This window comes from Chaetodon auriga, chromosome 15 (genome assembly GCF_051107435.1).
Source record: "Chaetodon auriga isolate fChaAug3 chromosome 15, fChaAug3.hap1, whole genome shotgun sequence".
Taxonomy (NCBI): Eukaryota; Metazoa; Chordata; class Actinopteri; order Chaetodontiformes; family Chaetodontidae; genus Chaetodon; species Chaetodon auriga.
The window spans coordinates 18,482,117-18,495,426 of NC_135088.1; the positions used below are offsets into that span (position 1 = coordinate 18,482,117).

The 13,310-nt window shown below is 44.7% G+C and overlaps 1 protein-coding gene across 3 annotated transcripts in view; it reads left to right on the forward strand.

The window, feature by feature from the left end:
• The window catches only part of abr (ABR activator of RhoGEF and GTPase), a 113,785-nt gene that overhangs the window by 85,691 nt on the left and 14,784 nt on the right, over positions 1–13,310 (forward strand). The gene's annotated exons all lie outside the window — the stretch shown is intronic.

The following is a 13,310-nucleotide window of genomic DNA, read 5'->3' on the forward strand; positions in this document are numbered from 1 at the left end:
GCCATCAAATAATATGAGGAGGACAGCAGTGAAATCAAATGTTGGCGTGCTGGACTGTCCTGACGTTGCACAGTAAACGATTATATTCTTTATATCCTGCAGTGTGATGAAGTGGTAGTCAGTGGTACATTGTTAATCATGAAGAGCAAGTGGCCAAGAGTTGGCTGCACGTTGACTTCTGCTTTCAGCCTGTGTAATCTACTCCATCATTACTTAAATCGCTAACTGGCGTTGGACAAAATGAAAGTCGTTAAAATTTACCTCAGGGGAGCCGTGAATGTCTGAACCGAATTCATCAAGATGCTGAGACGTTCACAAAAAGCTAAACCTGTCAACATCATGACACGGGAGGAAGAGTCGGGGTATGACCAAAGGCAGTCAGCTTCAGCCTGTGGGGACCGTGGACATCTGTACAGAATTTCATGGCCACCCAGCCAATAGCTGTTGAAATATTTCAGCCTGGACCGACTGACAGACCCACATTGCCTTCCCTTGAGCCAAACTGCTTATGAAACGTTATCGGTTGCAGATTTGAAAATAATGAGCGAAATCTTGCTAAATTCTGAATCTAACCACTGATGAGTAAAGAGATGCCAGAGCTGCTTAGAATCTCAGCGGCTGGACTCAGTACAAGTCGGAGGCGTCGGACAGACTTTTGATTCAAGCGAGGATAAAGAGTGAACTGTGAACCGTGTAGGAAGAGCAAAGCAGAAAAGCTTTGCTGTAGCGCTCGGATGACTGGGGACCCCGTGAAAGAATAAAGTGAGAATATAAAACCGCCATTTAAAGGCCACAGGATCTCTATGTGACCTCCTTCACATCTCTTTTTCCCTCGCCATCCCATTTATCCCTCTCTTTTTTTTTTTTTCCCAGCAGAGAATACAAACACGCTGCTCTCCAGTGGACCTCAGAGAGGGGAAAGCTAGCTTTGTAATTGGTCCTCATTATAACATTACATAATGTTTCAGGGAAGTGTAAGGGATTGACAACAGATGTATGATTTCCTACCATGAACATCCATATGAAACACATGTGGAGAGCGCAGTCAGAGACACGGAGGAGAAAGAGACGGAGGAGGACAATGAGAACGAGAGCCCCAGATGGTGGCCAATTATGTGATGCTGAGAGTTAAAGCGAGAACAAAGGAGCTCATCACAGCCTGAGAAATGAAATGCTCTCCAGAGAGACACCGCGAATCTCTCCACGCGTTTACTACTGCCCCTTTGTCTCGTGGAAGAGTCTGGGTTCAGGAATAATTGGAAACAGTCTGAAGGAAGGGGGGGGGGGTCAGCTAGTACAAAGAGTGTCATATTTGAACACAGAGGCCGTCAATTCTGTGCTCAGATAAAACCACGAGAGCTGATAAGAGCCACTCAGTCCGGCCATAAGAGCTTGAGTTTCCCCCCATTTTGACCAGTGAGGATCAGTTAACTGGGTTGCTATTAAAATTTCCAAGTGCGTCTCTTATTGTTTCAGCTGCTCCGTAGCTTTGAGCCTGAGACTTGAAGAGAATAATGCAGAGGCTCTGCAGTGGGAGACAAAAGCTCAGAGAGAAGTGGCCATTCATGATGGAAAGTAGACTTTTATTAACATCCTGACTCTCACTGTCTCTGTCACCCTGCTGTGTTTAAAACAATCAGCTCTTATCCAGCGTTCATTGTAAGGACGACAGCTAGCAGACTACTAAATGGTAACATAATACATTTCATTGAGTCTCAAAGGGAAATCACTCTTACATATGATTAACCCTGTGTTCCTTCTGTGGTGGTTTCACTGTAACAACAGTTTTTCTTTCTTTGTGTCCTCGGACATTCCAGACTTATTTTAGGTTTTTTTTTTTTTTTTTCCTCGGTCCAGGGCAGTCATCTTTTCTTCTAAATCGCATTTCAACTTCACGTTCACACATGCCCTGGCTGCTCTCAGGCTGTGGATTTATAGACAACAGATGACATTGGGGGGAGAGATTCACCTCATCCCTCTCATCACGGTCCCAGTCTGACTTTCTGAGGGGCAAAGCTCATTTCATGCTTGGCTTTGCCTGCCGGCGCACTGCGAGGCTCACCCCATGGATTGCCTAGGGTTCACTTCGGCTGTGGGTCTGTCAAATCCATGTGTGGTCAGTGGATGAGTGTCCTTGTGTTTAAGTCTCGAGATGTGCCCCCTGTGTCTGCTCCGTCCTCTGTTATTAGGATACTATCATTTCTTGTGAATTGGGACAACTGGGGTTTATAGGGGCATAATGTATAATATAGTAAATTCCTAAAATGCCCCAAAACCACATTTGCTTAAGGTCAAGTGACAAAGCCCTCTAGCAGCCAGAGTAGTTATGACTCTGCTGCTACGTCAGGAGCAAACAGGAAGTGGTATGATGCTATTATAGAGCTGCAAAGGGCAGGTGGTTGAGACGGATGGATTTTTCCATGGTTTCCAAGGACAGTCAATGTAAAATGACCATGTTTGTTCTCTACCAACCATTATGGTGTCAGAGTAGTGTGGAATAGTTTGACATTTGGGGGAAAATTCCCTTCCTGGTTTAACTTCCGAGGAGCAAATGAGCAGATTAGCATAAAGAGTAGAAACAGCTAACCTGACTCGACCCAAATCTACCAAAAGCCGCCTACCACCACCACTAAAGCTCCCTAATTAACATGTTATATCTTGTTTGCTTAATTTCATACAAAAATTTAAGTGCTAAGCTTGTCAATTTATCTTATGCTAAGCTAAGCTGACAAGCTGCGGGTTGTAGCCTTATATTTAACAGACTAATATGAGAATGGAATCGATTCCTCATCTAAATCTCTGCTGAAGTAAGTGTAGTTCAACCTCTTCCTTTAGGGTATCCTCCCACTCTCCTACACTTTCCTCACTCGTCCTTGGTGGACTGGTGGAACAGCTCTACAGAGACACCCGTTGCTGTCTCTCTGCCGTCTTTTCTTTCTTAATCACATTTCACATCACTGCCAGAACCAAATCTCTGACCACCAGATGCGACTGTCTTTTCTATCCCCGAGCACCCAGTGAGACCAGAATACTTTCTCCTTTCTCTTTCCCTCTTGTTGTTGTTGGCAGCCTTTTCGGCCCATATTTAAGTAAATGGGCCTCAGCCACACACTGTGTCCCAGCATGGACGAGCCTTTCTGGCTTTCAAGTGGCCAGTCGGGGGACCAGAGCTGTTCCAACAGCAGTGAGATGCGATGGATATCCATCTGCAGCTGACGTATGCTCTGGGCTGCTTTTGTTTTGAACCACACTCTACCCCAGGGAAGCTTGTGATCGGGTCGGACAGCTATGAAGCCGTAGCATTTACTCAAATGCCACTTTGTTAAAATGCTCTCCTCAGCTGTTTGTTTAGACGTGATGATTGTGCAGGAACTTCAATGCTTTCCATATGGCCATAGCTGGGCTCGGAGATTGAGCAAGTATTTGCCCACTGTGGTTCTGCAGCTCATTATGCAGGATGGTCGATCTGCAGTGGGGCCTGTGTGAGGTTTGGTTTCTTCTAGGAATTGGAGAGATGGTGGGGAGGACAGTGGAGCGAGCAGTGGTCGGCACCAGGAACACATGGAATTAATAGTTATTATTGTGGCTTTAATCCAAAGTATGGTGTGGTATCTCAAGTAGCACACTTGATCTTCGTAGAAGTTGGAAGGTCGGGGTCAGCTATGAAGCAGTATCTGTAAAACTTGTAGAATTTAGTATCTTGGTCAAACACTTGAGAAGGACTGATGGGTTCTTGTGTTGCGGGGTGATTTCCCTGTTCGCCACACTTCCCCACTACATCCTGTCTACTGTGCAGCCTTTCACTCTTAACGTTTTCTCCTGAAGCATTCACAAGAAACCGGTGGTATAGTGTGTCAGAGGGATTACTGACATCTTGGTTTTCCATTTTACAACCTTTGGAGAAGCTTTGTAAAACATCCCTGATCCAATGACAACATCTTGTATCAGCAGAAGTGGTTCGAATCTAATGACGTTGAGATAGAGCGAGGTGGCCTTTCCCAACAAGACGGGGGAAACAGCAGAAAAACAGCAAATGGTTTGATCATCATGGCTGCATGAGGTTTTGATATTGCCTGCCTGTATTTTCCAGTCACGTTTCAGTTTTATTGTTCATTCACATCCCTGTTGAAAATTCCAATGATTTTTGTAAAATGAGCCTCACAGCTGCTGTCTGCCAAGAGCTGTGGGTATGTGTGTGTGTGTGTGACTCATTCCTCGGATGCTCCTTGTCCTCGAGCCCTTTGTTGAAGTCCCTATATGCTGCGCTGTATCTGTATATGCCTCAGCAAGCTGTCAGATCAGTCTTCATACTGTATGCTCTGCTTGGCCCTGTTAGCTCACCCACTTGCTATTTGCAAGTTAATAAATGACGAGTGCTCATCATTTCTAAGAAGGACATTCTGATGAAGAGGAGAGTATACTAAGCTGGTCAACCAATTCAACAAATCTTGCTTGTTAGCGAGGGTCTGGCTTGTGTTTCCTCCACACCGCATGAAGATGAAACAGTAGCTGACTCTTAATCAGTAGCTTGAGGTACCGCAGCTGTTATTTTTGGGTTTCTGCGTGCAGTTTTTGCATGTTAGAGTGTTGCAGAGGCATCTGCTCAGCTCTTGTAGTGATCTGTGTTCATGTTTGAGTCAAGAGAGAAAGCCCCCAGCCTCAAACACACAAAATGAATCTGCCTGCTAGACAGAGAAAAAAATGAGTGGACCTGAAAACTGCTGGCTGAGGAAAATACAGATATCAATAGTGTTATTCCCAGGCTTGTAGGGAGATTTAAAGTGAGTGCAAGGCCCTGAAATAGTGCTTTTGGTTTATCTAGACTGTGACCTTTAACCCCATTGTAAACATGAGCTGATGCACAGTAGAGCAGATGTGGTGTATGATGTCCAGATCTAAACATAGTGGCACAGAGGGCCAGAAGCAAAACAGCAACATCCAGTAACTGCATGACATTCTAGCTTGTGTTAGCTCATTGATTTTCCTTGCTAAAAGCTATCCATTATGAATGATTACTGGTTAAATACTGAGCTTAACTAGTTAAAAAGCATGTCACATATGAATACTGTGTGGATTACTGGTTGTTTTCACAGTTTTTTGTCTCACAGCGGGTTTGGGTCAGTAGTTTCAGGTCATGGCTCAAACCTACACACTTCCCTGTTTCCCTCTCTTCGCATCTCAGCAAGACTTGATGACCTTTCCATATTCCTTCCACTCCACTTATCAGAGTGGTTCAAGGGCTCGCTGTGTTTAATGTAACTGCACAAGGAACAGCACAGTTAGGTAGTGTAATACTGAGCTCCTCTGACTGGTCGTTAATAATTTTAAGCTTCATGTACAGAATCTGTGCTCTGCAACCCCCCCCAGCTACCTTCAGTGGATCAAGTTTTCATAACTTGGGTTATTGCGAAGGCTTTGAGTCATTGCTGAGTCCATGACTTCCCATGACATTATGCTGTTCATATGGCAGGACCGTGAGCAGTGCCAGGCGTTTGATCCGTCTTTATGACTTCCTGTCCCAGGGCAAGGGAGGCGAAACTGCCCATTTCCTTTTCGGACAGTGCAGACCGCATGAACTCTGAGCTTGCTGGTGTACTAATGGCACAGACCCTGATGTAATTTGCTTTTTATTTTTATCAGGAAATATCGGAAACCCTCCCCGCTCTCTGAGGCTTTATTAAACCAGGTTTCGTGGTATTAATGTGTACAGTAATGCAGTTCCAGACTGACAGCTGGCCACCATGACAGGTGTTTATCTTCACTAATGAAGCAAAACATTCCTCATGCAGCAGATATACGTACACCGTAATGAGCCCAAATAATGTAATTATATAACGCTAATGTTTATAAGGTGGAGTCTACGCACGGTGTGACAACAAAGCTCTTTTTATTGGCTTCTTGAGTTTCAGATCCTAAGTATTGGGCCCCTTGCTAATGATGATGTAATTGTTTTCAAATGGAGGAAATGTTCCTAAAGTCTCTCCTGACTCTTGGTGAGGGTGTTTTGAACTTGTCAGCTGTGTAAAAGATGAAGTCATTGCCAGTGTGGTTATGTAGTGTTTATGGCCTTACCAAAGCCAGCTCTGGTGCTGCAGAGCAGACTGACTCCACATGTAACATGTCGGGGATCAAAGGGTTCCAGCTTGATCTTCTGCCTCATTAAGGAATGTTAAACCTCCATGGAGAAGGACCGCAGAGGTGTATAACCCTTTGTTTATAGCTCTCCCTTTGACCTTTTAAACCTTAAACCTGCTTTGTGGTTACACAACATCCAGTGAGGGATACTGATTTATGTGCTCTTTGTTTTTTTTCATATGTTGTTACACAAATCTTAAACAGGGCACAGTTTAAAAGTAGCTTTTAAAACACTCCATGGTGACTTCACCATTGAAACGTACAATTTTGAATAACCTTGGAGAACGGCGCTGTTCTCTCCAGCTCTTTGTGTTTCTCGGATGACGAGTGCTCTCTGTGCATCGCTTCGCTTGAAGCAGCCTGTTGCATAACCAGCGTGTCGTGCTGAATTCATCTCAGCAATCTTTAAAAAAAAAAAAAAAAAAAAAAAAACGTCCCTGGCAGCATCATAAAATGTGTTGATCCGGCGGGGGTGCCAGTACCTGTTCCCTCTGCTGGTCCTGCTTTCAAAGAGCTGAGTGGGTGTTTATGAGGGAGGGCACCTCAAAAGTCCATTACACAGAGTCACAAATTGTTTGAATTATGTAATGTGTGTTGTATAACAGCCAGGAGAGCGATGTGTACTGTATGCGTGTGTTCCAGGAGCTGCAGAGGAGTTGTTTGGGTTGATTGCATCTCTGCCCACTTGTATCTCCTCCTGTCCCTGCAGTATAACCTGATGATGCTTCACTCAGCCAGCCTGAAGGAGACCAGTCAGCTCCGGTTTAACAGAGGCCACCGTGATCCAGCCTCGCTCGTCTTGCCACTGGCTGCTTGGTATCAATCATTAGTGGAAAACTCTTGTTTAGTCCTTTAATCCGTCCTTTTTATCTGTGAATTGGAAGGAGAAGCGGAAGAAAGATTGAGGATCAAAGAACAGAAGAGACTTTAGAAGAGTTGTGTGGTACATCAGAGAGAAAGTTGTTGGCTGCGGCTCCTCCCTCTGAGCCCGAGGTGGTTTCCTGCCCTGCTAACTGTGACACAGAGATGGGTCATCATAACAACCCAATCAGCAGCGTACTTGTGGAGTCTTGATTGATTTTCCACTTAGAAGCTGATGGCTTCTTCACCTGCTAATGAGGTTTTGACCCTACACCGATTGTCTTTTTTAACTGACTATTGGTGAAAGAAAAGGGGGCTGGGAGGGTCTGGATGCAGCTGGGAATTAGTTAACAGAATAGCTGACCCAGTTTTGATGGAGAAGAAAATGTCAGAGCTCACAAAACAGATTTGATGATGATGGGAGTTTTCTTGCCCTTCATTAAGGCACGTTCTCAGTCGCTGAGGAAATACGCCACCGCGATCGCATTTTGTGCTGACAGTAATTTTGAGAAATTGTTGGCCGTGCATTGCATAAATTTTTTTCATAGCTACGCTGTATAAAAGAATAATTTTGGGGATTTTTTTGGGGGGATGTACTCATTCACTTTGAGAGTTAGAGGAGAAGATTGAGACGATTGTCATGCCTGCACGCTGAATATAAAGCTACTGCGGCCAGTTAGCTTAGCTCAGCATAAAGAGTGGAAGCAGCAGTTAGCCTGGCTCTGCCAAAACCTGTAGAAAGCATTGAATCATTTTTAATTTAGAAGAGTGTGACAGTTTAAATTGGTGTACTAGTATCACTGTCTTATCCGCCTCCTACCCTAACATTTAGCCTGTCATACTCAAAATAGTTCCTCAGCAGCGCTTTTTACTGTAGCCTCTAGTTGCGTAATAGTTTCTCGTCTCACTAGAGATCATCTTGTTACCTCTTCCTCTCTGTTCAGCCGGCCCGCCCTCCTCCCTGCTCGCGTAATCTTCCAGGTGGCTGCGTTCAGTCAGCGTGGGTTTACACTTTAAACTGAATTATTCAAGCAGGTCGGCCGTGTCGTCGTCCTGTGAGGCTGCACTCTCTTCATCGCTGGAACGGGGTCACACGGCTCAGATGTAACACAGCCTTGTCCCAGTCAAGCAGAGGGCACAACACCAAGATCACAACTTCAGCATTAAAGCGGCAGAAATCGCACCCAACTCCAGTCTACAGCCAAAATTGTAGCTGAAACAGAGAAGACTGTGTCATCCCTGCTGAGACTTACTTCTTAGCTATGCCCTATTTACACCGATAAAACTGATGCCAGGTATGAGTGCATCTGGAAATCTTGTCTGTGCACACAAATGAACAAATCTAAAGCAGCATGCGGGTGCTCAAGCCAGAAAAACCTGGACGCAGCAATGATGGTTAAACCTGCTGTGGAAAGATTTCTTATCACCATCTCGTCTCCTCCTTGCAGCTAAGGAAAAAAAGCAGGCCCAGACATTCAGGATTATGCGGTTCCTTGATGTTATGCTGCTTTATGAGTAATGAAGTCTTAACTCTGCAAAAATTCCAAAAAAGTTATTTTGCACCACCACTTGGGGTTTCAAAAATGCAGATTTTCCTTGCGCAGCTTCTACTTTATTTTGAGTCATGGGTGTTTATTTAAAGCAAACTGGAGTTTTAGCTTGGCTCAGATTGTACGCTGTGATGTTTGCCAGGAACGGGTGGATCAGCTGTAATTAAAGAAAGTTCACTGTGTTGCTTAGCTGTAATTACCTCCACTGGAGGTTCTGTTGTCTGTTTGACTGAGAAAATGTCTGTTGTTTGGTGAACAAATACATTTTGAGCCAACGAACAACACGTTTGAATCCTGTTGGTACGCATACAGGGCATCAGCTGTGTCGGGACGGGAGCACCTCCGAGTGACTTAAATGATAATCAAATCATAATGAAGAATAGTGACGATAGAAGTGCGAATACGTCAAGATGGGAGCAATAAACTTAACAGTTAGCAATGACAACAAATCAAGTGGAAGTACACGGACCTCAAGATGGAAAAGATGAGGAGCAGCATGTATGTGGAGTGTGACCTCATTGTTTGAGTGGAGGTTTGTCATGCAGAACCTGCAGCGTTACTGCTTCACCATTCGCTCTTGCATCACTCTGCTTGTCAACCTCTTGTTGTGCTTTGTGTCCTCTCGCTCAGTTTATCTTGCCAGTTCTCTCTCTGGCCTTACCTGCATCCAAATTTACTGATCAGACTCAAAAACATTCTTTAGTGAAGGCTTTTCTGCTGATTTGTGCCTAGATTTGCAAATGTGGAGGGTTTAAATAGCTCTCTTTTCATATCCTGAATGCTTTGTTTTTCCACCCGCTCACTGTCTCTGAGAGGACACACACACACACACACACACACACACACACACACACACACACACACACACACACACACACACACACACACACAGAGACTCCTCTTCTTATCCTGACCACACCCAACAACCCACAGCAGACTGGAGCTCCATGCTAATGAAACCTTCTCCTCTCTCCTTCCCGTTTCTTCCCCCCTCACTCTCCATCACCACTTTTGTTCCAAAGTGCTTAATAAGTGATGGAGCGGTTAATCTGAGGATGATGCCCCCCAACGGCTCAGATGAAAGAGAAGCAGGAATAATCTGTAGAGCACCCTGAGGCTGTGATTTCCCACCCTGCCAACCCCCCCCCCCCCCCTCCCCCCCCCACCTCTGCTCTCCCATTTTAGCACTTCCACTGTACCCTGAAGGACCCTCCCTCGAAAGCCCCTCTCTCTCTCTCTCTCTCACACACACACACACACACACACACACACACACACACACACACACACACCTCCACTTTTACTCTTCCTCTTGCCTAAGCTCCAGTGAAGGCAGCAGGAAAGATCAAAGAGGTGGAGTGGGTCATCCCCTAAACATACTTATAGAGACTGTTCAAATTAAATCTGATTGATTTATCCGCTCTCAACGCGGCTTGCGGCTATCGATGTCACCCGGCCCACCATGTCAGCCAATCACGGGCCTCAGAGACACACATGATGGAAATGCAGCACTTTGTCATTTTTGATGAGTAAGTCAAATAAGCCCAAGGCTATTTCCCCCTCCTTTTCGATTTCATCATTTTTCGATACCCGAGTCCCAAATGATCACCTTTGTTCCTCCAATAGCTGCTTCACAGGGATTTACAGTAAAAATCCTACAGAGCTGAGGCCGGGAATGAGAATGTACACACACACTTTGTGTAGCATGAGGGACAGTGGAAATACAGAGTAACTGATAACAGTCTGTCTGTATTTTGGTGAAACCATTCATGCTTTGATACAATGCAGAGAGATTGGGTGAGCCCCTTTAAAAAAAAAACTATTAAACAAGATTAAATTAAAAAAAAAAAAAAAAAATCGGAAAAAGATTTAAGTTCGACCTTGGAGTTGACCAAAACTTTTAAAATCCATTTGGACGGACTGTGAAATGCTCTGCCAGTTGTGTAAATTATCATTAATATTCCCCAAATGTTCTGCATTGAAGGAATAGTTCAACATTTTAGGAAATACACACTTTTTTGCAGAAAGTTAGATGAGAATATCAATACCACTCCCACATCTGTGCATGAACTATGAAGCTAGAGCCAGGAGTCAGTTAGTTTTAGGTTAGCATTAAGACTGGAAACAAGGAAAATGTCAAATGTCTATTAAACCAGCCATCCATACATGTTCTACAGGACAGAACATGCAAACACAGAAAGACCCCAGCACCGAGCTGGCTTGGAGCCCAGGACCTTGATGCTGTGAGGAGAGCCACCGCACAGCTTGCTGTTTGGAAATCTGGAGTTTTAGTTCACAAGATGTTGTTCATGTCCAATATTCCAGCTTTTACTCAGGATGGAATTTGAGACTAAATAATCGTATAATCTGAAAAAAGAAATCATTGTGGCCTGCTCAGCGTCACACAAAGTCAGCTTCATACAATGGGAGAGAACAGTGAAGGTCAACTGCAAAACATTTACCGCCAGATGTTTTCAGCAGCTGTATAATGTTCCCAGGACGTTACATGCAAACACAGTGAAACATCAGACTGACTGCAGTGTCAGGGCCATCCCATGTACACTGGCCAGCCATGGATTCCGAGCTGCTCCATATTCATGTCGGAGCGCCGCAGCCGTTAAATTGATCATTAATTTATCTCCAGCTCTTGAGGCTCTCTGTGATTGGCAGAGCTGTGCTGAAGCCTGCAGAGTGGAGGCCGGAGAATCGCACAATCAACAGAATCGTGGTGCTTGTCAGGGAGCGGCCGCAGTCCCACATGGAGTTTGGAGTGGAATCCAGGCCCTCGTTCAACACTCCCTTCCCCCCTCTCCTCTGGTCATATGGAGCGGCTTTATGAGGGGCCGTGCCACCCAGCACATGTATAATTAAGGGCCAGGACTGGTCCTGATGCCAGACCAAAGGCACTCAGGCTGAGCCTTCTGCTCCCTCACCTTTTCATGTTGTCATCAGATGGTTTTATCTCCATCCTTGAAGTTTAAAAAAGTACGTGTTTCTGACCATCAATGACCAGCAGCAGCGGTTACACTGGCTAGTTGGTATGATTCACAGCATTGAAGACAAAGGAAAGAGAATCGCACGCAGCAAATAAACTTGATCAACAGTAAAGGAAAAAGACAAGTCACCAGTGCTGTCACATGACCTCTATACATGTTTGATATTCTGTCATTCTGTCAGTTATCAAGCTTCTCACACACATGATTAATCCAGTGATTAAAAAAGATCCAAAACACCTGATATCTTCTGGCATCATTTCTACACGCCTTTAAAAACACCACAGCAGTGAGTGTTCAGCAGCGAACCTGACACCCCAAAAACATCTCAAGGATTCCTGCATTTACTAATTACTCCTTTTCTTTTCTTTCATGTACTCTCTCATTCCCACAAGAATACTTCATCTTATCTCCCCGTTGGACTCCCTCCTCCTCCCTTACTTGCATCTTTCGTCTTTTTATCGTTCCCATGTCTCCCAAGCTCAAGGCCCCACACAGTTCATCTTCTCATACAGTTAATTTATCTCCACAGTACATTTTTATCTATGTGAGGGCCTTTTAGGAAAATAAGGGGCCCGTTATTCCGCTCTTCTTACGCACATCAAAACTCATCCAACCAGCTAAACCAGGGAGCTGAAATAGTTTGCCTCCGACAAGATCCAGACAAATATTATCCTTGCTCATGGCTATCCTGTTATTATTATGTCACGTATGGAGTAAATTTGGGTTTTTGGGCAACTGTGGCGGTCTGGACTGGAGCTTGTGTGAGCCCACGGTATTCTGGGTTAGCATGTCTGCATGTACAGCATGTCGGCGTGTTTTCATTGCCATAAATAGTGCATGAGCTAACGGTAGCCACTGGATGGATGAATGTACATGTTCGTGTTCTTCGTACGAGCACGCGTGTTCACTCCATGGTTTTTCTGATGTGATGTGTTGTGATGTGTTGGACTCTGGTTGACCCGTAGTATAGACGCCTGAAAGCTGCTGCTATCCTGTGAAGCAGGGGTTGTCAAAGTGCAGCTTGTGAGCAATGGCGGCCCCTTTGCAGACCCCCAAATGCATGGATTTCACTTTAATTAGCCGAAATTTAATGCAGCACTCAGCAAATTGAAAGGTCCAGTTTGGACGATGGTGGATGATGCTTAATTTTTTCAGCTTTATCATCTTATGTCTCACATATAACATCTACTCGTCCATTTCTACGTTCTCTTTCTGTCTAGTCTTGCCCAAAAATATCTCTTTTCTCCCTGTGGATTTTTTTTCCTCCCGTTTCCAAAACATGGTTTTCCCAGACATTCTTTCCAAGATGTGACGCATGGAGTGTGTATGTCTCACAGTAACAAACCTCACGAGTTAAAAATACTCTGTGGCGAAGGCTGGCTGACGTCTCCTCCATACTAACCTCTCCCTCCTCCTACGTTGATGGTCAGACATGCAGGCTGTCCTGCTCACCCGTCCTATCTGCTCACTGTTTTATCTTCACCACCGAACACGCACTAACCCACATGTTTGTACACCATGGTATCATACTGTCTCGTGCTATCTGAGGCGCCTCGTGATGACATGATGATGGCTCTGTTTGCTTTGTTAAAGTGTGTTCAGAGCCTACACAAACTTAAAATTGACTGCTGAATATGCGCTCTTACATCATTCCTGCTTTTGATTAAACCTGATCCTTGACATTAGTTCAGTAGTTCAGGTTGACACATTTAGCAGAGCACACACTTTTGCATCTCACTTCCTCGTAAAGCAAGCTGTCTCCCACCAT